Source organism: Ictidomys tridecemlineatus, chromosome 1, assembly GCF_052094955.1.
Source record: "Ictidomys tridecemlineatus isolate mIctTri1 chromosome 1, mIctTri1.hap1, whole genome shotgun sequence".
Taxonomy (NCBI): domain Eukaryota; kingdom Metazoa; phylum Chordata; class Mammalia; order Rodentia; family Sciuridae; genus Ictidomys; species Ictidomys tridecemlineatus.
In genome coordinates this window covers 49,659,352-49,686,985 of record NC_135477.1, presented here as the reverse complement: position 1 = coordinate 49,686,985, position 27,634 = coordinate 49,659,352, and the positions used below count along the sequence as shown (strand labels likewise).

General features: G+C 35.8%; 1 protein-coding gene and 1 non-coding gene across 6 annotated transcripts in view; one reads left to right on the top strand and one right to left on the bottom strand.

Moving 5' to 3' along the window:
- Micu1 (mitochondrial calcium uptake 1) overlaps window positions 1–25,040 on the bottom strand; it is a 174,382-nt gene extending 149,342 nt beyond the window's left edge. For 3 of the 5 annotated variants that reach the window (XM_040273763.2, XM_078040611.1, XM_078040625.1), the window contains exon 1: window positions 24,883–25,040. The gene's annotated coding sequence lies outside the window, so the exon portion shown is untranslated. Of the gene's footprint in view, window positions 1–22,060; window positions 22,127–24,882 lie in introns of all 5 variants that reach the window. The other 2 variants (XM_078040617.1, XM_040273766.2) reach the window with 2 other exon arrangements.
- Window positions 5,040–5,165, top strand: LOC120886014 (small nucleolar RNA SNORA51). The gene has a single exon (XR_005728796.1). It is a non-coding gene; the product is annotated as a small nucleolar RNA SNORA51 (small nucleolar RNA).
- Window positions 25,041–27,634: the final 2,594 nt, after the last annotated feature.

Genomic DNA, 27,634 nt, shown 5'->3' with positions numbered 1-27,634 from the left:
GCCAGAGATATAGCTCAGTGGTAGATCACCCCCGGGTTCATTTCCCAGTACAGCAGAATTAATTAATTAATTAAAATAAAATGTACAATTGCCATTCTTTCATTCAGGTCATTAACTATATAATGAGCCAGGTATTGGGAGGATACTCTAAGAGGCATGAAGACAAGCAAGACAGTCTCTGCCCACAAATACCTTATAATTTGGTAGTGGAGATTAAAAACAAAACAAAACAAAAAAACTACCATCATACAAAGCAGGAAAAAATGTAAAAGCTACAAGAACATATTAACAGGGATTCAATTACATTAGGTTGGAAATGGAAAGGGCTCAAAAGTTTTTCAGAAAGATTTCATTACTTAAAGTAAGTAAAAGATAAGCATTCATTACTAAATAATTTGGCTGAATCATTATCCTAGATGCCACTTTTATTTTATCACTAGATGATAATGCACACATGAAATTATCTGAAGAATGGAAAGTTACCATAAATATAAAATTTACTGCACAGTGAATATGATGCTCAAAATGCAACACTATATCAGACTTTAATTATGCCAAATAATATTTAAAATACCTTTATATATTTCTTTTAGACAAAATGAATCAGATTGAAAGTTCTGCATTGAAGACACCAGCATGACTGCCAAAATATAGTAGAGATTAATGTTCACATCTAGAAAAGATGCATTTTCATAGCTCACAGTGACATTACTGGCAGAATAAATGAGGAAAGCTCACAGTTCAGCTGCACCTCTTCTCAAAAGTATTTTCCAACAGCAGAGAAAGAGCTGTTTTAAATTTTCTGGATGAGAATGTAAAGTTAATTTAAGTCATGCAAGTCTCTAACAGAATAAAACAATACTTGTAGAAAAATGAATCATCTCACAGAAATGTTAGGTCTGACAGAGAACTTCTACACATATTCTTGCTAAATGAGGATGCTACTGAAAATCAGGTCAACATTCTAAGACACACTTCACCTTCCAATACTCTCCGTAACAGTCCTTTATCCATCAAGCACCTCCATGGTTCACCTTTTTTTTTTTTTTTGGTACTGGGAACTGAACTCAAGAGCACTCCATCACTGAGCCACATCCCCAGGCCTATTTTGTATTTTATTGAGAGACAGGATCTCAGAGTTGCTTAGTGCCTTGCTTTTGCTGAGGATGGCTTTGAATTCAAGATCCTCCTGCCTCAGCCTTCCAAGCCGCTGGGATTATAAGCATGTGCTGCTACTGTGCCCAGCTTAACACAAACATACACACACACACACACACACACACACACACACACACACACACACACACCACAAAGCCCTTTTTGCTACAATAAAATTTAGAACTTATGTCTGACCAAGGACAATGTGAAGGATGAAAACTTCCCCTTCCAAATAACTACACAGAAAACCAAAGTGTGAAGATGGAACAGCGAATATCGAACAAATAAGCAGTCTATTTAAAACAAAAACAACCATCCAGGAAATTACAAAAACAATCTGAAACCTCCAGAAGATAGCAGCATGCTGAGATTATGAGTATGAATTCAATATCTAAAATTCCCATAAAACATCATCTCCAATGCAATTTTTCACTCAATTCTTAGAAATTAGGTAGCTATAGAAATTTTATGGTCGATAATATTTTTAATGTACTTCAGAGCCATAAGAAAATTACAGGATGAAAAAAAAATAAAACCTCAAGTATCAAATAAGGAAAGTTTAAACACTGCTCCAAAGGAAATTAATGCCAAGAAAGAAATGATTGTACAAGGCAGAGGTCGGGTTACATAGAAATGAAAGAGAAGAGGAATAAGTCTAGAAGCATTGATGAGAACCCATGTTTTGCTTTCCATCTCTCCCAGACATCTGTGGCTTACATTCATTTTCCATCTAAAATTAAGATACATTTTAATTTCAAGCCCTAACTAAGCCTCAAAAACACTTTCTGATCACATTGCTACACTTTGTAGTAAAAATTGGCAGCTTAACAAAATCTTAGTTTATAACATAGATTTTCATTTAAAATGTTTGTTTAAATTAATTCCTTTTTTCTTTAGCAGGGGAGGTGGGGTTTACTAGGAATTGAACATTTTTATTTTTATTTTGAAAAAGGGTCTGACATGCTGAGGCCCTTGCTAAATTGCTAAATCTGGTTTCTAACTCACAATCCTCCTGCATCAGCTTCCCAAGTTGCTGGGATGACAGCATGTATCTCCATGTCCAGCAAAACAATTTAAAAAAATTTTTTTTGTAGATGGACAGAATGCCTTTATTTATTTATTTATTTATTAGTTGTTGATGGATCTTTATTTATTTATATGTGGTGTTGACAATCAAACCCAGTGCCTCACACACGCAAGGCATGCACTCTACCACTGAGCTATAGCCCCAGCCCAACAATTCTTAATATAGGTTCAATCTAACAGATACTTGCTACTAAACAGTATTTGGTTATTCACATGGAACTACCAAAGCCTTTTACTCCCAGAATATTAACCTTAATCTTTATTATCAAACCAAAACATGAAGTCAATTTGTTGACTGACATTTTCTAAGGTGTGTGTGGATAGATCAGAGCAAAGGCTATAAAGGAAGGGATCTGATGCTTAAAGTACATGTGATTTGAAAGACTGTCTTTAAAAAGTTGCAATTTTTAGGGAAGAAAATCTAAATAACATAATTGTTATGATATACCTTATAACTATGAACCAAATAATAAAAACTAGTAATATAAAATACACCTTTTTCAACAGTATTAACAAAAACAGATTATATATTAGGACACAGGAAATACTACAAACACCACTTTCTGAAAAAAAATGCAATAAAACCAGAAATTAACAAGTGTCCTACCACAACACCTAGAAATAAAAAAGAACAATTATTAACAATACTACAGAAAGGCAAGAAACAAACTGAAATTAAAGAATTTATTTTAAAAATGGTAATGAAGACAATTATCAGAATTCAGTGGATATATGTGAAACAATGTGAGAGAAAAATACACAGAACTTAATATCTTAATCAGTAAAAGTGAAATAATAGCAAACATTAATGAATTTAATTCTATAGTTTAAAGAAAAGAAAAAAAAAGAGAAAAGGAACAATGAAAGAAACCAAGAGATGGTGTAAGGAAAGGAAAATGAATATAAAAGCTGAAATAAACAAGGTCAAGAGACAAAAGCAGTAAAGCTTAATTTAGTAAGTTAAAATCACATTTTAAAAAATTAACAAATAAACTATTAGCTGACTCAATCAAGAAAAGGGAAGGGGAGACAACACAGATATATAAAGGAAGAATACCCTCTAAAACAGAAGGAAACTTAAATACCTTGAGTCATGGGGTGGCATGTGCCTGTAGTCCCAACTGGGAGGCTGAGACAAGTACTTGAGTCCAGGAGTTCAAGGCCAGGCTGGGCAATAGACTGAGATGTCAACTTATTCATAACTAAATAAATATCACCAAAAATACCTCACAGATCTCTATGCAAATGAAAGTTAAAATGTAGGTGAAGGGAAATTACTTTTAAAAATGAAGATGAACAATTTGACCTCATAGGAGTTAGAAAACCTAGACAAATTTCCAGAGGGAAAAAAAAGACAAAATCAGGCGGGAGCTCAGCAGTAGCATGCCTGTCTGGCATGTGTGAAGTACTACTGGGTTTGATTCTCAGCACCACATATAAATAAATAAAGTAAAGGTCTATCAACCACCATATATACACACACATACACACACACACACACACACACACACATATATTAGACAAAATCATCACAGAATTACCCAATTAAGAAAAAAATGTGGCATATATACTCAATGGAATATAACTCAGCAATAAAAGAGAATAAAATCATGGCATTTGCAGGTAAATGGATGGAGTTGGAGAAAATAATGCTAAGTGAAGTTAACCAATCCCAAAAAAACCAAATGCCAAATGTTTTTCTCTGATATAAGGAGGCTGATTCATAGTGGAGTAGAGAGAGGGAGCATGGGAGGAATAGACAAACTCTAGATAGGGCAGAGGGGTGGGAAGGAAAGGGAGTGGGCAGGGGGTTAGAAATGATGGTGGAATGTGATGATCATTATTATCCAAAGTACATGTATGAGGACATGAATTGGTGTGAATATACTTTGTATACAACAGAGATATGAAAAAGTGTGCTCTATATGTGTAATATGAATAGTAATGCATTCTGCTGACATATATAAAAACTTAATAAAAAAAGAAAAAAAAAAGGACAAAGCCCTTATGGTTTCACACATCAATTCAAACAAATTTTTAAAGATGAAAAATGACTAAAAGCACTTGAAATGAAACAAGACTTCCTAATTCCTTCTAAAAAAGAAAATATAATATTGACATCATTCCCTGAAAAACACAGTAGAAAAAGAAGAATTACATAACAAAGTCAGCTATGAATATTAATACAAAGATATGAAATAAAAAATCTGCCAACAGAATCTAACAACAAAATTTTAAAATTAATAAACTTACACAGTGGGATTTTTTCAGAATGCATTGTTTCTTCAAAATTAAGAATATTGTTGGGCTGGGTTGTGGCTCAGTGGTAGAGCACTCGCCTAGCATGTGCAAGGCCCTGGGTTCGATCCTCGCACCACATAAAAATAAATAAACAAAATAAAATTATTGTGTACAACTAAAAAATAAAAATTAAAAAATTAAGAACATTGTTGATAACATATACCATACTAATAGGTCTAAGAAAAGAATCATGATTATCTCCATAGATGCTAAAAAAAGACCTCAAAGTTGAACACTTAATCCATTCAACACAGGCAAGAGCAATTGGATAGTCATGTGCAAATAATGACAACGCACTACATATAAAAATTTACTTAAAGTGGAACACAGACTTAAACATAAAACCTAAAGTTTTAAAATTTCCAGAAGAAAAATTTAGTAAACTCCCATTAGTCAGGTATTTATTGAATATAACACAAGAACAAATGAAAGAAGAAAAAAAAAGAATTACTGTAAGAGAAAAAAAATTGACATTTGGATTACATCGAAATTAAAATCTTTTGGACTTACCACACACAGGCTGTGTTCTTACACTGACTATATAGAAAGAAGAGGCCTAGACCACATACACCTCAGCCCAGGCCCTGTGCCTGGTCTGTATTGTCAAAAGGGAAATATGGAGAATCTAAAAAATAAAATAAAATAAAAATGTTTCCTCTTTTTTCTCCCTTCTTAGGTCCTGAGGATTGAGCCCAAGGGTGCTCTACCACTGAGTTACATCCCTGGCCCCTCATACTTTTTATTTTTTGACAAGGTCTCACTAAATTCCCAGGCTGGCCCTGAATTTGTTATCCTCTTGCCTCAGCCTCTCAAGTAGCTGAGATTAGGGCAGGTGCCACCTTGCCTGGCAAATCTTTTCCTCTTAAAAGAGATTGTTATGAGGGGGTGGAGTTGTGGCTCAGTGAAAGAACGCTCACCTAGCACGTGCAAGGCCCTGGATTTGATCCTCAGTACCACATAAAAATAAATAAACGAAATAAAGGCATTGACAACTACAACTAAAAAATAAATACTTAAAAAAGAGATTGTTATGAAATTTTAATGCTACTAAAGGAGAAAATATTAGCAAAATATATATCTGACAGAGGACTTTTTGAGAATATACAAAAAACCTTTTCAATTTAAGATACACAATCCCATTTATTAAAATGGACAAAGGTAAAGCCAAGTGTAGTGGCACACTACCTGGGAAGCTGAGGCAGAAGGGTCACTTGAGCCCAGGAGTTTGAGACCAGATTGGGCAACATAGCAAAATTCCATCTCAAAAAAAAAAAAGTGATAAAAACAGACAATGGTTTCAACAGACATTTGCCTTTATAAAAGATAAGTGGATATCAAATAACTATAGTACATGAAAAAGAGGCTCAGTGAACTGCAAATTAAAACCAAAATGAGATGTCAATGCATATCACTTCAGGGGCAAAATACTGACAAGGATTTCGAGCAACTGGGACTCTCATACACTGCTAATAGGAAAGTAAAATGTACAATATTGGAAAATACTTTGGCTCAAAATTTAACTCCTCAAAATTTTAAACAAAAAACTAGCATATGATTAAATCATTCCACCTTAGGTTAATTATTAGAAAAACATACACACAGACCACTATTTGAACTAATAAACTCAGCAAACTAGAAGGATACAAAGTCAAAAGGCAAAAATGAATTGTATTTGTATACAATAGCAATAAACAATCATAAAAGAAAATTAGAAAAATAATTCCACTTATGATAGCACCAAAAAGAGCAAAATACTTAGGAACTGACTTAAGGAGATGAAACACTTGTACAACAAAAACGTCAAAACATTGCTAAACAGTATTAAAGACTATTTAAATGAATGGAAATGCAGGCCATGCTCACCAACTGGAGACTTAGCACTGTTAAAATACCTTAGTAGCCAAGGTGATCTACACATTCAATGTAACCTCAACTCCATTGACATTTTCTGAAGAAACAGAAAAGCCCATCCTAAAATTCATTACCTATTTCAGGAGACTGAAAAAGAAAACAATCTTGAAAAAGAGTAATAATGCAAGAGGACTTACACTTCCTGATTTCAAAACTAACTACAAAGCTACAGTAATCAAAACAGTAGAACACTGGTATAAAGCTCTTTAGAAAAGAATATAGAGCCCTGAAACAAGCCCTTATATATATAGTTATGATTTCTGACAAGGATGCCAAGACCATTTAATAAGGACTGTCTTTTCAACAAAAGATGCTGGAAAAACTGCGCATTTATATGCAAAAGAATGAAGTTAGAGGAGGTGGGGATATAGCTCAGTTGATAGAGTGCTTACCTCGAATACACAAGGCCCTGGATTCAATCCTCAGCACCACAAACAAACAAAGCTGGAACCTTACCTAACATTATAAAAAAATGAACTCAAAATGATCAAAAACCTAAATATAAGACCTAAAATCATAAAACTCTTAGAAAACAGAGGGCAAAAGCTTTATGACACTGGATTTGGCAATAATTCCTAGAATATGACACCAAAGACATAGAAAATAAAATATAGACAAATTGGACTTATGAAAATTTAAAAACTTTGTGCATCAAAAGACATTATTAATAGAGTAAAAATAAAACCACAGAATGGGATAAAATATTTGTAAATCCTGTATCTGATAAGGGATTAATGTGCAGAATATATAATGAACTCATAAAAATTAACAATAACAAAAACAACCGTATTAAAAAATAGACAAAGGATTTATATAGTTATTTCTATAAAGTACACAAATGGCCAATAAGCACATTAAAAAATGTTTACGGGGGAGGGGTTGTGGCTCAGCGGTAGAGTGCTTGCCAAGCATGTGTGAGGCTCTGGGTTCAATTCTCAACATCGCATATAAATAAATAAAATAAAGGTCCATTGACAACCAAAAAAAATTTTTTTTAAATGCTCACATTACTAATCATTTGTGAGATGCAAATCAAAACTGCATAAAGACACCACCCCACATACATTAGGTTGGCTAATATTAAGAAAACAACAAGTGTTATGGGGAAATAGAGAAAATGGAACCTTTCCACACTGTTGGTAGAAAATGTAAAATGGTATATCTCTGTGGAAAAAAAATGTGGCAGTTACTCACAAAGTTAGAAACAGAACTGCCATATAATCCAGCAATTCTACTTCTGGAGATTTATTCAGGGGAATTGAAAGCAAAGTCTCTATACATCTATGTTCAAAACAACATTGTTCAGCTACAACATGGAAGCAACCTAAGTATCCATTGATGGATGGATGGATAAGTAAATGTTATATATACATACAATGAAATATAAAGTGGCCTTAAAGAGAAAGGAAATTCTGAGGTGTTAATGAATCTTGATGTCATTCTCTAAATAAACTAAAGCAGCCACAAAAACCCAACACTATATGATTCCACTCATTCAAGGTACTCAAAGAAGTCAGAATTATAGAGAGAAGAAGTAAAATAGTGGTTTCCTGGGGGCTGGGGAGATGGGAATGAGATATTATTTTATAATGAGTTACAAAGGTTCGGTTTCACCAAAAACAAAAAAACTATTATAGCTAGGCAGGGAAGCATAATATTGTAGTTCCAGGTACTCAGGAGGCTGAAGCAAGAGAACCACAAGTTCAAGGTCAGTTTGGACAATTAAGCATGACTCTGCCTCAAAATAAAAGGCTGGGGATGTAACTCAGTAGTATAGTGCTTGCCTTGTTTAGGCCCTGGATTCAATTCCCAGTACCACAAAAATAAATAAGTTGTGGAGATGGATGATGGTAATGCTTGCACATTATGAATGTATTTAATAACACTGAACTATTCTTTTAAAAATGGTTTACATGTAAACTTTATATGTATTTTTATCACTATTTTAAAAAATATTAATGGAGTTACCCACATGGAATTGAGACAAACAGGTTAGAAAGAATTGGGGGATAAGGTATAGTAGAAGGGATGCTGGAAGAATAACAATTTTCTGACTCTCAGAACCATGGTAATGTTTTACATGCCTACCATCTATTAGTGTTCCTTAAGGATAATTTCTCCTATGATTAAATTCAAAATCATATTATGGCAGATTTAAATTTTCTTCATGTCTTCTGATGCAAATCAGAATTCTACCCCAATATGTGGTATGCTGGCATTTGAGGAAAGAACAGGTGTTGCCTTTTTGACATGTTCCTACTCACCTCCCCTGAAGCAGGCCAAAAGAGGGTTTAGGTATAGCTCAGTGGTAAAGCACTTGCCTAGCTTGCACAAGTCCCTCTTTCCAGAGGATTCCTCCATACACCTTGAAGAAATGAGCAGAAGACCGGGATTCCAAGAAAACTCTCAAACAGGCTTTGTTAAGTCCCCCACAATTCATTATAATTAGATCATATCACCTTTGTCCAATTATAATTGTACATTACTGACAACTCATCAAACCTAAACATAAAAATACACATATTTCTTTGTTTTTTTTTGGGGGGGTGTCATAATTTCTGAAGGCTCCTGTGTCATGTAAAATTTACATTAAGAAATACATATGCTTCTCTTTTATTTGTCTATCCTTTGTTACAGGGGCTATAATCACAAACCTTACAATGAGTAAGAAAAAGTTATTACTTTTCTTCCCTTCAGTAATGTATAAGCAACAATATGTCACCATGTTATTTTGACCAGCTGGTAAAATATCTTGAAGAAAAATTTGAGTGGTAGGAAAATTGCCTTTAGGGAATGGGACCACAAAAGTCAAACCCCAAAGGAATTAAAGGAGGGGGACAATAAAAAGGAAATTCTCCTGTTACATCTTTACTTTTCCTTCTTTATTAATATAGAAACATATTCCAGTATCTTGTACCTTAAAAAATCCTTACTTGACCCAAATCCTCTTACAGCTACAGGACCATTTCTATACTTCTCTCACCCCAAAACTTATAGAATGGAGTTTTTACAGTTGTTTCTCCTTGTATTCTATTCTCTTTAACAAGCTCTGGTGAGATTTCCAGCCTCATTAATTTACTGAATTTATTCTTAGTATAAACCCAGTAATTTTCATTTTGCCAGGTCCTGGTCAGTTTTCTGTCCTGATCTTACCTGCTCTTAAGTAGGTTGAAAAGACAGTTACTCCTCCATGCTCAATATGCAGTCATGCACAGCATAACAACATTTGGTCAAGGACTGACCAGATATAGATATTTGAGATAGATCTTTAGAGATAGATATTTAGTTAGAGCCACAGAGAGAAAACTAAATCTCTAAAGGAGAAATGCTCCAGTTGGAATGTAGAATAGGTGGCTTGTGAACAACTCAAAAGTTGGACAAAGTGGCTTAAGGAACAAAAATGTATGAGTGCCCTAAACAACTCATAAGTACTTCGTAACTTTCCAGTTCCCTGTAAGTTTTCAGGAATTAAGCAAAGCAGGAACAAGACCTCAATAGAAAGAAACCATTAATCTCATGAAGCCAGGAGCCAACATTTGACTGAACCATGACCCTGAAACCCTATCATCTGATCAACCACCCCACCATAAGAGATGCTGATGTTAGCTACAGCCTACATACCAGAAGAGACCCCCCTAAAGGGGAAATACTATTTTGCTCAATATTTCCCAATCCCAAAGTCCAGTACCTTTGGATAATATATATTCTAACTAGTTATGGACCCTAATAGACTTTTAAGACCTGGCAGATACATCTTACTATTAAGATGGTCCACATTCTGACAACGTATATCTTTGCTTTTAACTTTCTGATAAAGCTCTTCTTCTCTCTGCTAAAACCTAACTCATCCTTATATTCTTTTCTACACCATGGTCAAGAGCCTGGAAGGCTGGAATAGAGGTCTTTTCTGCCTTTAAAGAGATTCACTTATGGTAACAGTTCCATAAGACTATATGCTTAATAAAGTCACAGCTCTTAGTTTATATAAGTATACTCTATTCACATTCACACAACAATTGTCAAATGACACATTTCTCAGAATGTATTCTTGTAGATTACATATGCTTGCTATGAGATTACATTCTCTTGATTTTATACCTATTTCTCTGGTATTCTTTCCTGAATACTCTCTAAATGTTAGAATATAGGATTTATAATCTCTTTTTACCCTCTCATCCTAGACAATGTCCTCATAGCCTATGGTTTTAAATGCCATTTATATGCTAAAAATTCCCAAAATGTTATCTCCAGCTTGTGCTTTCCACATAGATCTAAACAGTATATTTAACTTCCTACACAGCAATAGTTTAAGTTAGCTTACCTGTTCCATGCATCTCATTAAATCATAACACAATCGAGTTACAAAAGCCCAAAATTGGGAGTGAGTTGATTTCTTCCTTCCTAAACACTCAAGCAGAATCTACCAGGAAGCACTTTGGGGTCTGTTTCACAATGGCATGTCAATCCAGAAAATTTCTATTTCCACTTTAACAATGAAGTCCATACCACAATCCTATTAAGCTTAGATTTTTCCAATTTGCTTCCTAAGTGGTCTCCTTGTTTTAATTCTCTATATTAGCCAGAGTAATCTTTTTAAAATACAAATCAGACATGTAGAGAATAGGCAGATCTATGGTCAGAAAGTGGATTAATGGTTGCATAGGGTAGGCAGGTGGAAAGTTAATAGAAAATGAGTGGAAAGTGCGAATGAGTTCTAGGGTTCTTTTTGAGGTAAAGAAAATGTTCTAAAATTGATTCTGGTGATGGTTACATGCTTCTGTGAATCTATGAAAAGTTTCTAAAGTTATTTAGGTGAATTCTGTCTCGGTAAAGCTGTTAACAAGTGTAAATAGGATCATATGATTCTCCTAATAAGCAATTAAATTGAGATTAAAAAACAATTGACACTGAATCTACAGTCTATAACTTGCAGCTTAAACCTAACTAGGTCAACTGTCTACTAAAGAGAGAAAGGGGAGGAAAAAAACTTCCTAGGAATTATACAATATCTTCATTGTCAAAGTATGATATTCTAAGAGAATTCTTTGTCCAGAGACCCGTCCTTTAAAAAAAAAAAGTAAGAAAAATGAAAAATGCTTAAAGTTCTTCATATGGAAGAATAACCACATAGGAGAGAAACCTGGAAATTCAGGAATAAAGAAAGAGCAACAAATTGATTTGCATCACTTCTTAGAATTTTGCTGTGATTTTTATTTTTGTTCCTGTAGGGGAGGAAAATAATTTTCTCCTCTACCTTTCATGAGTTCTTGAATGGAACAAAAGAAAAACAAAGTTTTAAAACATGTATAACACTGTATACATGGTAAATAACACAGAGACTAGTAAATTTCTAGGGCAAATCTCAAAAGATTTGTCTTAGATTTCAGGAGAACAAAGAAAGAAGTTTTGGGGAGATAACCAGTCAAGATGAGATGGCCAGGGCTGAGGGCCCGGGTTCAATCCCCAGCACCTGGGGGGTGGAAAAAGGTGGTAGTAGGCAGGGAATGGCCTGGAAAAACAAGGATAAATTTAAATGCAGATTTAAAAATAGATGCTTTTTCCACTGATAAGTCTCTAGTGAATTAATTATCATCTCTCTTTTCTTGGTGTATCCCTACAAATGTAAATTTCTTACTAAAGGTTTACTAAATTTTCAGAGCCTCTCATTTATCTTTAGTTTCTCAAAATAATCCTTATGACAGAAGGGCATATTTTGAAGTGACATTCTGGTCTCCTACAGTCATATTTTGGGATGACAAGTCTTGAACCTCATCATTTCTCTGTACATAATATGCCATTTTTCCTCTAAGTACTTATTACTTGGCACATGGTAGCCTGTAGTAAGGAGGTGGGATGGGTTCTGTGTTGTCCTGTAGCATCAGTTTTTAGCAGGGATATTGTATCACTGAGTTTGGTGAATGGGGCCTTCTCAGTGGCCCTCCCTTTCCTTGGAATGTAGACTTCTGATGATCTGGGTTTGGCCTCTCCCTCAGGGATAAAGGATTTATTTTTCTTTTGTCTTCTAAACTCAAAGGATCTTTTTCTTTCTCTGAGGTGACAAAGTTTTCTATCTTTCCCCAGTGGCTTAAGGTTTTTGTTATTTTAGGGGAAAGATCTGAAAAGAGCTTATTATTTTTCCCATTGTAGTGGATGCTCCCCTGTAATGGGCTTACTCTCCTAAAATAGCTTTCTTTGTCTCCTTCTCTTCCCTCAATCTTTTTTAAAATTGTATATATTTATGGTGTGCAACATCATGTTTTGGTATGCTTATGCATAGTGGAATGATTCCTCAAACTCACTGGTGAGTTCCGCCATTGAAAAGAGCCTGTGAGTGGCTGTAACTTTCTATGTGTTTAGGATTCCAGAAATTCTATAAATCTACTTCCCATTTAGCCTTTGGCAATCTTTGAAATATTTTAGCTGGATTTTAGATATTTACCCTAGAAAAATGAAAAAAACATGTTCATATGAAAACTTAAAAATGAATGTTCACAGAAGCTCTATTCATAGTTACATAAAAATATGTTCAATATCATTTTCCATTAGCAAAATGTAAGATAAAACTACTATAAGACTATTACATACCTAACTCAATGCCAAAAAGAAAAATACCATATTTCACCACATAATTGTCTGAGATACAATGCCATGGTTTTTTGTTTGTTTGTTTGTTTTTGCAAAAAAGTTGCACACAACCATTATGTGAAGCTTTAAAAAAAAAAAGTGTCAGTGCCATACTTAAAAAATTTTACTATAGTGTTGCAAAGTATGAACTTAACAAAATTTAATCTTCTGAAAAAAAAATTTATCTTCTATGTCTAAAGATCCTGCACCACCATCATTGGTTTTGTTATCTGATATGCTGTCTTCAGAAGAACCCATGTAAGATATGTTTACCATTAGTACTTCAGCACTCTAAAAAAACCACAGGAGAGTCTTTGGAAATACACTCACAAGGCCATGTGTACTAAAAATTCTAGGCATGTATACAGAACAATAATATTCAGCCTTAAAAAAGGAAGGAAAGTGTGACACGCTACAACATGGATGAACCCTGAGGTCATTATACTAAGTCAAGTCACATTATGCTAAGTCAAGATACAAAAGGACAAAACTATATGATTCCACTTATATGAGGTACCTAAAATAATCAAATTCGTAGAGATAGAAAGTATTATTATTACCAAGAACTAAGAAGAGGGGTAGTGAGAAGTTATTGTTTAAAGGGTAGAAGTTCGGGCTGGGGATGTGGCTCAGGCGGTAGTGCACTCGTCTGGCATGCGGGCGGCCCGGGTTCAATCCTCAGCACCACATACCAACAAAGATGTTGTGTCTGCCGAGAACTAAAAAATAAATATTAAAAATTCTCTCTCTCTCTCTCTTTAAAATAAATAAATAAATAAATAAATAAAGGGTAGAAGTTCTACTAGGAATGATGAAAAAGTTCCAAAAATGGATAGTGGTGATGGTTACACAAAATGGTGAATATCCAAAGCTACTGAATTGTATACTTAAGCAGTCAAGATAGTAAGTTTTACATTATGTATACTTTACTGCTATTTAAAAAAGAAAATCCAGGGGCTGGGGTTGTGGCTCAATGGTAGAGCGCTTGCCTTGCATGTGTGACGCCCTGGGTTTGATTCTCGGTATCACATACAAATAAATAGACGAACTCCAGAGATAGGGCAGAGGGGTGGGAGGGAAAGGGAGGGGGCGGGGAGTTAGCAAGGATAGTGAAATGTGACAGATATCATTATCCAAAGTACAGTATGAAGACACGAATTGGTGTCAAAATACTTTATATACAATCAGAGATAAGAAAAATTGTGCTGTGTATGTGTAATGAGAATTGTAATGCATTCCATTGTCATTTAAAAAAAATCAATAAGAAAATTCATCATCAACAACTAATAAAAATATTTTTTTAAAAGAAAATCCAGGCTAGGGTTATGGCTCAGTGGTAGAGCGCTCACCTTGCACATGTGAAACCCTGGGTTCTATCCTCAGCACCACATAAAAACAAATAAACAAAGATACTGTGACCATGTATAACAAAAAAAGAATTAAAAAAGAAAAAATAAGAAAATTCAATCTAGTCTAAAAAGCTTATTATGATTTTATTATGACTTGACAGAAATTTCCCAAGGTAGTATAATTAGAATTTAATAAAAAGGCTGTTATATTGGGCTGGGGATGTGGCTTAAGCAGTAGCGTGCTCGCCTGGCATGCATGTGGCCCGGGTTTGATCCTCAGCACCACATACAAATAAAGATGTTGTGTCCGCCGAAAACTAAAAAGTAAATATTAAAAAATTCTCTCTCTCTCTTAAAAAAAAAAAGCCAGCCATAGCAATTTAGCTAGGCACTAAGCAACTCACTAACCCTGTCTCTAAATAAAATACAAAATAGGGCTGGGGATGTGGCTCAGTGGTCGAATGTCCCTGAGTTCAATCCCTGGTTGCCCCCACCCTCAAAAAGGTAAAGTCAACTGAAGTGTTGATTAATGGACAAATGGATAAGCAAAACAGGGTGTGTGTGTGTATGTATTAAATATTATTCAGCCTTTAAAAAGAAGGAAATTCTGGCCTATGCTATAAAATGGATGAATTCTGAAGCCATTATGCTAAGTGAAATAAGCCAGTAACAAAAACAGAAATATTGTGTGGTTTCCCTTATATGAAGTACCAAGAGTACTCAAATCATATAGACAGAAAGTATAATGGAGATTGTCAGAGGTTAGAAGAGAGAGGATGGTGGGAGTTGGTGTTTTAATCAGTATGGCATTTCAGTTTGGGACAAAGTTCTGGAAATTATTGGCACTGATAGTTATATGATAACATGAATGTACTTAATGTCATTTACATTAATTAACTATTTAAAAGATGAATTTTCTAAATTATGGTAAACATACATAAAATTACCATTTTAACTACTTTTGTGTGTGGCTGTGCACACGTGCATTCAGTACTGGGAATTGAACCCAGAGTGCTGAGCTACATCCCCAATCCTTTTTTTTTTTAAGCTTATTTTATTTTTTTTAGTTATCAGTGGACCTTTTATTTATTTATTTATATGTGGTGCTGAAAATTGAACCCAGTGCTTCACATATGCCAGGCAAGTGCTCTACCACAGAGTCACAACTCCAGCTCCCCCAATCCTTTTTTTTGTTAAAGACAGGGTCTTGCTAAATTGCTAAGGTTAGCCTCAAATCTGTGATTCTCTTGCCTCAGCCTCCCAAATTGCTGGGATTACAGACACACAGCACCATGTCCAATTCATTTTAACCACTTTTAAGCATAAAATTAAGTGGCATTATATACATTAACCATGTTGTACAAAAACAGCACAACCCTAACTTCTGCAGAGAAGAGGACAATTACATTGTATCCTTTCTCAAATACTGGATTTGTCTGATTGCTTCCTTATAGTCAGGTTTAAGTTGTTTATTTCTTTTTACTTTCTTCAAACAAGAAGTTACATATAGGATGGGCATGGTGGCAGGGACAAGAGGATTGCAATTTCAAAGCCAGCTTCAGCAATTTAGCAAGGCTCTGAGAAACTCAGCAAGACCCTGTCTCTAATAAAATACAAAAAGGGCTGGGGATGTGGCTCAGTGGTTAAGTGCCCCCAGGTTCAATCCCTGATGATGATGATGATGATGATGAAGAAGAAGAAAGAAGAGGAGGAGGAGGAGGAGGAGGAGGAGGAGGAGGAGGAGGAGGAAACATCCAAAAGTTCCACCAAAGACTAAGTAATTTAGTTTGAATTCTGAAAAGATTATTTTGTATACTTCATGAGCCTTGGTTTAGATTTTCTTCTCTAATATCTAATCTGCCATTATTTCCATCAAATACATTTTTCATCTCAAATATTATTATAGTTTACATCTCCATAAATTCAGTGTGGGTCTTTTTATATCTTCTCTGTTTAGCATTTTTAATCTTTCTTCTGGTTACCTGAGCATATATAACACACTATTTAAAAAAAAAAAAAACAGCCATTCTAATGTGTGGGGGTAAATTTTATTATGTTCTGAAACTATCTACTATCTACTAATCCTCTTTTATTTGGTTTTTATTTTTTTCTCATCATTATGTCATATTTTTCTGCTTCTTTGTATATCTAGTAATTTCTGATTGGGTGTAAAACAATATGAATTTAACCTTGTTGTTGGACATTTCTGTCTTCCTGTAACTATAATTGAGCTTTCTTCTGGGACAAGATTAAGTTACCTGGAGACAATTTGACCCTTCCAGATCCTGCTTTTTCGTTTTGTCAGACTAGGCCAGAATAACACTTAGTTTATAGCTAATTTACCCTACCTATGAAGGTAAAAACCTTTCAGAGTCTACACAGGCACCAGACACCCTCAATTAGGGGAAACCACTATGCTATGCCTGGGTTCTCTCTTCCTCCTCTGCAGCTGACACACTCTTCCAGGCAGCAAGCCAGAGCAATCACAGAGCTCATCTTGTTTGTTTGCCAACTCTCAGGCATCACTCTTTTTGTATGATGTCAAATGTCTAGAAAATCACTGCTTTCATCTGGTTAGTTTTGTTACTGTTTTGTTTTTTGGGTTTTTTTTTTTTTTTGATCATTTGTTTGTTTTTTGACAGTATGGAGTATAGAACCATGGACTCTGGATGCTAAACTACACTCCACTCATTTATTTTATTTTACTTTTCACTTTAAGAAAGGGTCTTGCTAAATTACCCAGCTGGCCTCAAATTCTGTGATCCTCCTGACTCAGCCTCCTGAGTAGTTGGGACTACAGGTGTGCATTAGTGTCACTGATTTTTATCTGCTTTTTAAGTAATTTCACACAGGAAATAGTTAAAGACCTGAGAAAATTAATAATACCTCTTATTTGAAATGTATTACAATAGAATCCACCTGATAATTTGTTTGGTTTTAGAGATGGGGCATCTTACTTTGTTGCCAATAGGCCTCAAATTCCTAGGCTCAAGGAATATTCCTATCTCAGCCTCTTAAGTGCTAGACTACAGGCATAGATCACCATGCCCCACCTAATTGGATAATTTTTTTAAATATGATTTCCAAATATAAAAAATGAATTTCATTTCAAAAAGTAAGGAATATGACTGAAATACAAACTTACTATTGAACTATAGAATGCAAATTCATTTATAATGTTCTACAACAGCTGTCAAATAGAATATGTTGCAATGACAGAAATTATATCTTATATCTATGCTGTTCAATACAGCAGCCTGTAGCCATATGTGACTACAGAATACCAGAAACATACTAGTGAAATTGAAACAATTTTTTTAAAATTTTAACTGGCTTAAATTTAATTATCCATTCATCTGTCTGTTTCCTCCACTGGACTGTAAGTTCCCTGAAAATGAAATTTATTTTTCATCTCCCCCTCCAGTGCCCCAGTACATATTAGATACATATGGTAGATATGTGGCAGAATGTACAGACAGAATTTCCTAGATATATCCAATAAGTTCTCTAAATACCAAAGAGTGATAAAGGTTATAGAGTACAGACTTAATCTCTTGGACTGTATCCTTATTCGGATTTTTTTAAAATATTTTTTTTAGTTGTAGATGGACACAATATTTTTATTTTATTTATTTATTTTATGTGGTGCTAAGGATCGAACCCAGGGCCTCGCACATACTAGGCGAGCACTCTGCTGCTGAGCCACAACCCCAGACCTCTTATTTGGATTTTTAAAACAGATGAAAAATTTTATCTATTCATTTATTCATCAAACACATTCTGAGCTCTTCATATGCCACACTGCAGAGTAGTGACTCAATCCTCCTAGTAGGCAAGCAAACTACTAGCGTTTATTTCTTAAAAGTAAAAAAAAAGATCCAGGGGCTGGGGATGTAGCTCAGTAAATAAAGCTCAGGGTTGGAGCACTTGCCTAAGTGCTCATAAGGCCCCAATTACCAGTAGGAAAAAAACAACTGTTGCTAAACATTCTGAAATTGGGAAAATAATATTACTTAAGGTATCATTTCTGTCGTAGTTATTATTAACAAAAACATGAAAACTTCTACATCCCAGATACTTGGCATACACAAAATAAACTTAATCTTCACAAGATCCCTATGAAATAAACATCATTTCCATTTGCAATGGAGCAAACTCAAGTTCACAGAAATTAGTGTTAAGAAGTGATAAATAAAGAAACAAAAACAACAAAAAGAAACAAAAACAAAACAAATAAATAAAAGAAGTGGGTTTTAGAATATATAGCTATTTAAACTTTAGCCTGTGCTGCCAATGTTAGCAATTAAAGTTCAAATGTCCATTGAATTGAGCTGCCAAAATTTCTTTTGATCAAAAAGACAATGGAGGGGCTGGCTAGCACGCTCGCCTGGCATGCGTGCGGCCTGGGTTCGATCCTCAGCACCACATACCAACAAAGATGTTGTGTCCGCCGAGAACTAAAAAATAAATATTAAAAAAATTCTCTCTCCTCTGTCACTCTCTCTTTAAAAAAAAAAAAAAGAATTAATTCCCCTCTGAATTCTCAATTTAAAAAAATAAAAATTCTCTCTCTTTAAAAAAAAAAAAAAAAAAAAAAAAGACAATGGAGGGCTGGGGTACAGCGCTCACCTAGCACATGTGAGGCCCTGGGTTCCATCCTCAGCACCATATAGAAAAAAAGAAAGAAAGAAAGAAAGAAAGAGAGAGAGAGAAAGAGAAAAAGAAAGAAAGGTATATTTTTAAAAAAAAAAAAAAGACAATGGAGTAAACAATATGTTACTCTAATTATATTTTCTCTTAAAATATAATGAACCATCAGAAGAATGCATAATGATAAAAAAACAGACATTAACATTAACTATAGTTTTAAAGTTAATACCCAGTGACAACAATTAGTGGCAACAATAGTGATTTTTCTTATAATGTTCAAAATGAAGTGGTGTCTACAAAAACATTTTTATTTACTGTTTATAAATTACTGCATTTCAGTCAAATTTATTTACTGTAATGAAAATACCAATATTCAGAACTAGGGTTGTAGCTCAGTGATAGAAAGTGTGTTTAGCATACACTAGTCCCTGGGTTCAACATGCAGCACCAAATCCCCCCTCACACACATACACACAACGGTAATAATAATAATTAATTTTAACCAATTGGCCAAATACACAATATATTTAAAGTTATAAAACCTGAATACTCCAGAGCAAAGATACTAGACATACATGTAATGACAAAAAAATATACAAAGTGAAAAAGTTTAAACTGAAAGGGTCCTATAGATGTAATAGCAATACAGTTTACCCTGGAAGAGTTGAAATTTCAAGGTCCATAAGTTAATAATAGGCATTTTTAAAAGGAAAAAAAAATCACTACAGAAACTGTAGATACAACTGCAAAAGGAAAGCAAGTTCTCTTAAATACAAATACAAGCCAAATACAAATGTAAGCCAGGTTGAGGCAGGAGAAATGCAAGTTAGAGGTCAACCTGGGCAATTTAACCAAACACTGTCTCAAAAAGAAAAAAGAAAAGGGGGACCGCCGGAGTTGTGGCTCAGTGGTAGAGTGCTTGCCTAGCATGTGTGAGGCAGTGGGTTTGATTACTAGCACTGCATGTGAAGAAATAAAATAAAGGTTCATTGACAACTAAAAAACATTTAAAAAGAAAACAAAAGGGCTGGGGATGCAGCTCAGTACTATTGTACCTACTTACAATGCATAAGGCCCTGAATTCAATCCCCAGTAGAGCAAAAAAACAAAAAAAACCCAAATACATACAAACACCTGTCATTTTTACCTATCCAGCAACCATTCTCCCTAATCCAGGAAATTACACCTCAATTTACACTTGGAAACTAAATATCCCCCACTTCTAATTCATGTGATTTGAAACCATGTTTCCCATTTCCCTAATCCACAGTGGAAATAAAATTGAAACCTGGTCATACAAAGCATTCCACCACCTGCCCGCAGGAAATGGCCTCCAGGATGACTGAAGACCCAAGTCAGGCCAAGTGTAAGACTACCAGACAGAAGTTTGCTAAAACAGCAGAGAAAGGGAAGTTCTCTTTCTTCTGTGGTTTCTAATATTGTAAGGTATAAGCCCAGGGCTATTACTACTATCTTTCTCAGGAAGCCTGACTCCATAGTTTCAACTACTTTTCCACAATGATCCCTAGATACACAAAGGGAACTAGTGATCTGCTGCTAAGGAAAAAGATAAATGTGGACTGTGCTCAGTGGTAGAGCGCTTGCCTAGCATGTGTGAGGCACTGGATTTGCTTCTCAGCACCACATATAAATAAATAAAATAAAGGTCCATTGACAACTAAAAAATATATTACAAAAAAGATAAGTGTTTAAATATTATATTTTTCAAATTTAAGACCATACTATTAATTTATTTATTTTGGTTCTGGGAACTGAACCCAGGAGCACTCAACCACTGATCTACATCCCCAGCTCTTTTTATTTTTTATTTTCAGACAGGGTATCACTGAATTGCTGAGGCTGGCTTCAAACTTGGATCCTCCTGCCTCAGCCTCCTGAGTTGCTAGGATTACACACATGCTCCATGACAAGCTTATCAAACTTTGTTTTTATGATAGGAAAAATAAAACATTTCAAGCATACTGTCCCCCTCTGTTTTCTTCTCATATATGCTCAGATATTTATATTTAATAGCTTAAAAGCATTAACAGCCACACAGTGGCGCACACCTGCAATCCCAGCAGCTCAGAGGTGAGGCAGAAGGATTCCAAGTTCAAAGACAGCCTCAGCAATTCAAGGAGGCCCTAAGCAAATTAGCAAGACCCTGTCTCAAAATTAAAAAAAAATAAAAAGTGTTGGGAATGTGGATGTGGCTTAGTGGTTAAGTGACCCTGGGTTCAATCCCTGATACCAGGGGCAAAAAAAAAGACATTAACAATCTTACCCAAGCAAATAGAACATGCACCTAAAAAGAATCACTTTTTTTTTCTTTTGGCACAAAATAAAGCAATTTTCATTTTTAGCAGGAGTGGAGGGTTGTGAGTGGTAAACCTTTTTTTTTTTTTTTTAGAGAGAGAGAGAGAATTTTAATATTTTATTTTTTAGTTTTCGGCAGACACAACATCTTTGTTTGAAAGGATAAAACCTGGGCCGCAAGCATGCCAGGCGTGCGTGCTACCGCTTGAGCCACATCCCCAGCCCAGTAAACCTTTTTTTAAAACTTGATTCTTAAAGTCAGGAGCAGTGATGCATACCTGCAATCCCTTAGGGGGCTGGAACAAGAGGATCATGAGTTCCAGGGTAGCCTCAGCAACTCAGCAAGGCCCTAAACAACTTAGCAAGACCCTGCCTCACAATAAAAAAATACAAAAGGGTTTGGGAGGGGCTGAGGCTATAGCTCAGTGGGAGAGCACTTGCCTAGCATGTATGAGGCACTGGGTTTGACCCTTAGCAACACATAAAAATGAAACAATAAAGGCATGCTATCCATCTACAACTACAAAAAAAAGGGGGGGTAGGGATATAGTTCAATGGTAAAGCGCCCCTAAGGTTCAATACCCAGCACCAAACAACAACAACAATAATAACAATAAAAATAAGTAAAGGGGCTGGGGATGTGGCTCAAGCGGTAGTGCACTCGCCTGGCATGCGTGCGGCCCAGGTTCGATCCTCAGCACCACATACAAAGATGTTGTGTCCACCGAAAACTAAAAAATAAATATTAAAAAATTAAAATAAATAAATAAATAAATAAATAAATAAAATTAGACTATTAGAGGAGAAGAAGTACATTGGGGAAAGGAAAGAGCAGGGGACAGTAGTGGAGGAGGGAGGGATATAATCAACGAATATTAGTTGCACGTATAAATATGCCACAATGAAACTCATTATTCTGTATAATTAAAATGCACTAATAAAAATGGCTCTTGACCCAGCTATTCCACTCCTCGGTCTATACTCAAAGGACTTAAAATCAGCTTACTACAGTGACACAGCCACATCAATATTTTAGCAGCACAATTTACAATAACTAAACTGTGGAATCAACCTAGATGCTCATCAATAGATGAGGAGATAAAGAAACTGTGGTATATATACACAATGGAATATTACTCAGCATTAAAAGAGAATAAAATTATGGCATTTGCAGGTAAATGGATGGAGGTGGAGAATATCATGTTAAGCAAAGTAAGCCAAACCCAAAAAAACAAGGCCAAATGTTTTCTCTGATTAGTAGATGCTAAACCATACTGGGGAGAGGGCATGGGAAGCCTGGAGGAACTGTAGACTGGGCAAAGGGGAGGGTGGGGAGGAGAGGAGACATGGGGCAGAAAAGATGGTGGAATGAGACAAACATCATTACCCTAGATACATGTATGATTGCATGAATGGTGCCGCTCTACATCATGTACAGCCAGAGAATTGAAAAGCTGCACTTCATTTGTACACAATGAACTAAAATACATTCTGCTATCATGTATAGCTAAGTTAGGAAAAAAAAAACACACCCACAAAAAAATGGCTCTCATATAAAAATGAATATATTAAACAACTCTGTATGGAAAAAATCATTAATATTTAGCAAGTGTTACAGTTATTATAAAAATTGCTCAAGATGTGAAACTAACTTTAAAGTTTAAAAATGGGAAAACTATGTTTAAATGAGGTTTTATCAATTACATTACTGCAAATATTTATTGTCATTATGTAACCTGTACCTTTGCTCTGGGATATTCAGGTTTTGTAACTTTAAACATATTATGTATTTGGACAATTTGGTAAATAATTACTGAAGTACTATAATTCTAAATACTGTAAGACCTAAAGAAGCTGGTCAGTTAAGTATTTCTGTCACAATTATTTAACGTAATATTGAATTATGACAGAAATTAAATACTGTTAGTTTTTTCTTAAATACACAAAAAGGAATCACAGGATATGCTCTTTGGAAATATATAAAATCCACTCAACGAAGCAGGGAGCGGTGGTAGGCACCAGTAATCCCCCCTACTTGGGAAACTGAGACAGGAGGATCACTTGAGTCCAGGAGCTGAGCCAGCCTGGGCAACAGAGTGAGACTCTATATGCCCCCCCACCAAAAACAGTGTGCTGAATATAGCAATTACTCTATTGAGTATACAGGAAGACAGTTTAAAAAAGCTTTTGTTAGCTTCTATAACTTTTTCCCATTCTCCCCAGGCACACAAGCCATCTTCACTTTCTGTTAATATTATTTGGCATTTTAGGATCCCCAGTAAGGACACTTACATGTCAATAACACTTTCTTGGCATAAAGAGGTGGCCAGAGTGATGTCTTTGAAATGGAAAAGATAATGAAAGATTTGTCAAGAGTTGGGGCAAACATAAGCTGGTGGCCACAACTTCTCACAGATAAGTAGCAGTAAGTTCTGAAAACTTTTAGGATAAGGCATTCTTCAGCGCTCATTACCTGTCCTCAGAGAACCAGCAGGTTGGTTAATTTGCCATATGGCTCAAAGACCTAAACTCTCCTACAGTTTTCAACTTCAAACCTGTTTAACTCTATGCAAACTCCTAGCACTGCTAAATCATTTCCACACTTGACCCAAAAGGATGCTTTAACACAACAAAAGTGGATCAAAGAAGCCACTGGGAAAAAAAAGTGTGATTAAAAACATCTATTTATAAAAGAACTAGAAGACAATGTCTTTCCTGGATTCCACAAGGAGAATATTTATAATCCCTTAGATATAAAATGTTTATTCTACTTGTATTTACAATACTTAACAAAGTTTCGGACATCTAAGTGAGAGGTAAAGATTACAGAGATGACAACAGAAAAGAACAGTCCGTCTGAAACTCCTCTTTCAACAGATTGTCAGTAGCACCCGGCTCGTTCCCAAAACATCAGTGTACCAGGATGGGACGGTGAGAAGGAAACGAGAGAAACTGGAGAGTAGGGGGTGGGAGGCGGGCAGAGATGGACACAGAGACAGAATGAGAACTCAAAGGCACTGAAAAAGAAAATAGCGAGAAGCCTATACTTTGTTTTGTTCCCTTTAGGCGACGATGATTTTCACTTTTTTCGACTCAATGATTAATACATCTCCCCATCAGAGATCCAGCCGTGAACTCCCTCACCCACTTCTAACCACATCCACAAATTCCAGGAGAACCAGTCAAGGCTACCTGTGTCTACTGGGCGCCGCTGAGAGGGACGTCGGCGCCCAAGTGAACCCTGCCTGTGGGAACCGGCACTGGGAGAAGTTCTCCCCGGACAGGAATAAAGGAACGGGTGGGATGAAGGAAAGCGGAGGACGGGAAGCAGGCAGGGCTCAGGACGCCTCTCAGCACCCGGAGCTGAGCGCGTCGGAGCAGCGGTCCCGCCTAAGTCGCCGGAGCCCGAGGGGCTGGCCCCGCAGCCCGGGTCCCTAAAAGCCGTTCCGCCACCCTCTTCGCCTTCCCTAAAAGGCTGTCTCCTTACCTGTCTCAGAGTCCTAGACTCACCCGTCTACGCTCGAGCTTTGGCAGCTCCAGGGTCAAAAGCCGCCCACCTCTGGCAACCATAGAGACCGAGAACCAGAGAAGCCTCTCCCTCCACCGCCCACACTCACGTGACTCCCGTAGCCGCTGGGCCTGTCGGGATCTCGGCGAAATGAGTGGGCGGGGAAAGCACGGGAAAAGGGGAGGGTAGAGAGGAGGCTCCGCCCCGCTCTCGGACCCCGCCCCCTCATCGTTTAGGCGGGAAAGCCGGCTGCAGCCCAGAAGCCCTTGATTATTTCTTCCGGTTTTCCCCTCCCGTAGGGGGTCTAGGAGTCTGAAAAGGAATGAATTGGGACTTCTCATTTTCGCGTTGGTTGGGCAAAAAGGAACCTGTGATAAAAGCTGGGCCACAGGGAGGTGGAAGTTGGTTCTTTCCAACAGCCTTTATTTTTAAGCTTCGGGTAAAATGTACCTATTTCATGATCTTGAAGTTTTTTTTTTCTTTTTATTTAGAAACCTCGCCACTTCCTTTACTGAATGAGTTGTTCAAGTGTTTTATTTGCAAACTAATATTATCGCAGAATTTAGTCCCTACGCTTCTAATAACATGTTTTTCTCCCTAAGAAAGTGTTTCTGTCGGAAATGGAATGACGAATAATCCTCTCTCCTGCTATGGAAATAAAATGAAAATTTTATGATCATACCAGAGAACTTTTAAGTTGCAAAAAATAAATAAATAAATAAACTGTTCTGTTTAGCAGAGCTGTAGAACACCATTGAGCCCGGCACAGTAGAAGGAGAAAGGAAGAAAACCCAAGAAAGAGGAAAAAGAAACAAAAGGCAACCACCTTAGAAACAAAAGATGACAGACAAAACTATCACTTTTGTGAAGTGAAGCATTTGTGAAGTAAGCAAAATCAAATATATTCTTCATTTCTCCTTAAAGGTCCCTCTCTCCTTAGTAACCTAAGAAAAAGAAATTACCTTGTTCACAGCATTCACCTACAACCCAATATTGATTTACAACCAACCTGAGGGGTAGATATTATTTTTATTCATTTACAAGTGGGGAAGCAAGCTACGATTCTTAGGGAATTCTGTAAATGCTGTAGCTATGCACACATGATCTGAAAGATACTGAGGTCTGGATTCTACAATATTCTTCAATCTGCTTTTCCCTGGATCTACCCGTCAAAGTAGTTAAGAATTTGCTTCCCAGCTATCAAAATGTATCTTTAATCTCTTTTCATTTAGATCCTGTTCTCTGTTAAGTGAGAAAGCTGATAAAGAAAGTCCTTTCCATATATTAATAGATACCTAGCATGTTATCCTTCTCAGGTAGCATGCCCATTAACTCTGATGAAGGGAATTTCAAGTTGTGTCACAAATTACTACAGAACACTTTGGAAACTCATGAAACCTTAAACAGTAACTAAATTAATTTTCTCAGAGCAAGGAAAAAAGAAAGTTAAATCATGACTATATGGTGAACAAAAGCAATTTTCAAGAATTGGTAAAATTCAATACTAATTTTAGGCACTACTTTTCTATATAAACTAAAGTAACTAGTTGAACTAATTATTAAATAACATGTAAAAACAAATCACTAGTTCTCCAGCTTTTGGTCTCAGAATCCCTTTACACTCTTAAAAATTATTGAGGACTTGCCATGCATGGTGGCATACACCTGTAATACCAGCAGCTCCAGAAGATGATGCAGGAAAATAGCAAGTTCAAGACCAGCCTCAGAAATTTAACAAGGCTCCAAGCTACTTACTGAGACTCTGTCTCAAGACAAAAAAAATAACAAGGGCTGGGGATGTAGCTCAGTGGAAAAGCACTCTTGGGTTTAATCCCTAGTACCAAAAAAAAAAAATTATTGAGGACTCCAAATACATTTGCTTATGTGTTATACTTTACCATATTAAAAATTAAAATAAAAAATTATTAATATTTTTCATTTTAAAATAATAATCCATTATATATTGATATAACATTTTTATGAAAAATAACTTTTTAAAAAACAGCATGGCTTTATACTCGTACAAAATTTTTTAATGATTGGCTTAATAGGATATAGTTAATTGTCTTTTCTGCATTAATTGTTGCACTCTTGCACATTAATCTCAAGATAAAATGAGAGTGATAAAGGCCAATAAGAGTGTACTATTAGAACAGTCTTGACCTCTCAGATCACCAGAAAGGGTTTCAGGAGAACCTCTCCCTAGGAGTTCTCCAACCACACTTTCAGAGTCACTGTTTTAAACCATACAAATGCTAGCTGCTATTGTAATTTTAGAAGAAAGAGGAACAAGACAGAGATAATTTATAGACTAGACCAATCTCATAAATGTTAGTATTTTTCTTCATTACTCAAGAACATAGGAGTTAGCAGAATTCAGAATCATGACTTGAACACAACCACATTCTACATTAGAAATCAGTTCACTAATTCAATATAGTCTTTCAGGATGTATGCAAGGTGGTTTTCTGACATGTGAGTGTATAATGTCACTAGCCAAGATTTATATCCGCTGTACAAACTAATAAAACTCCTCTGATAATCAATAAAAATTGAAGTTAAAATTCTCTTCAAATATATTGAGTGCCTACTGAATGTAAGGCTCATAACAGGTACTGGGCTTGTGAAAATTTATGAACTCAGTTCCTGCCCTTGGGCAACTTGTATATAATCTTCCCTCAGTATCCCTTAGAGGGATCCAGAAAATCTGTAGATTTTATATTATTATATC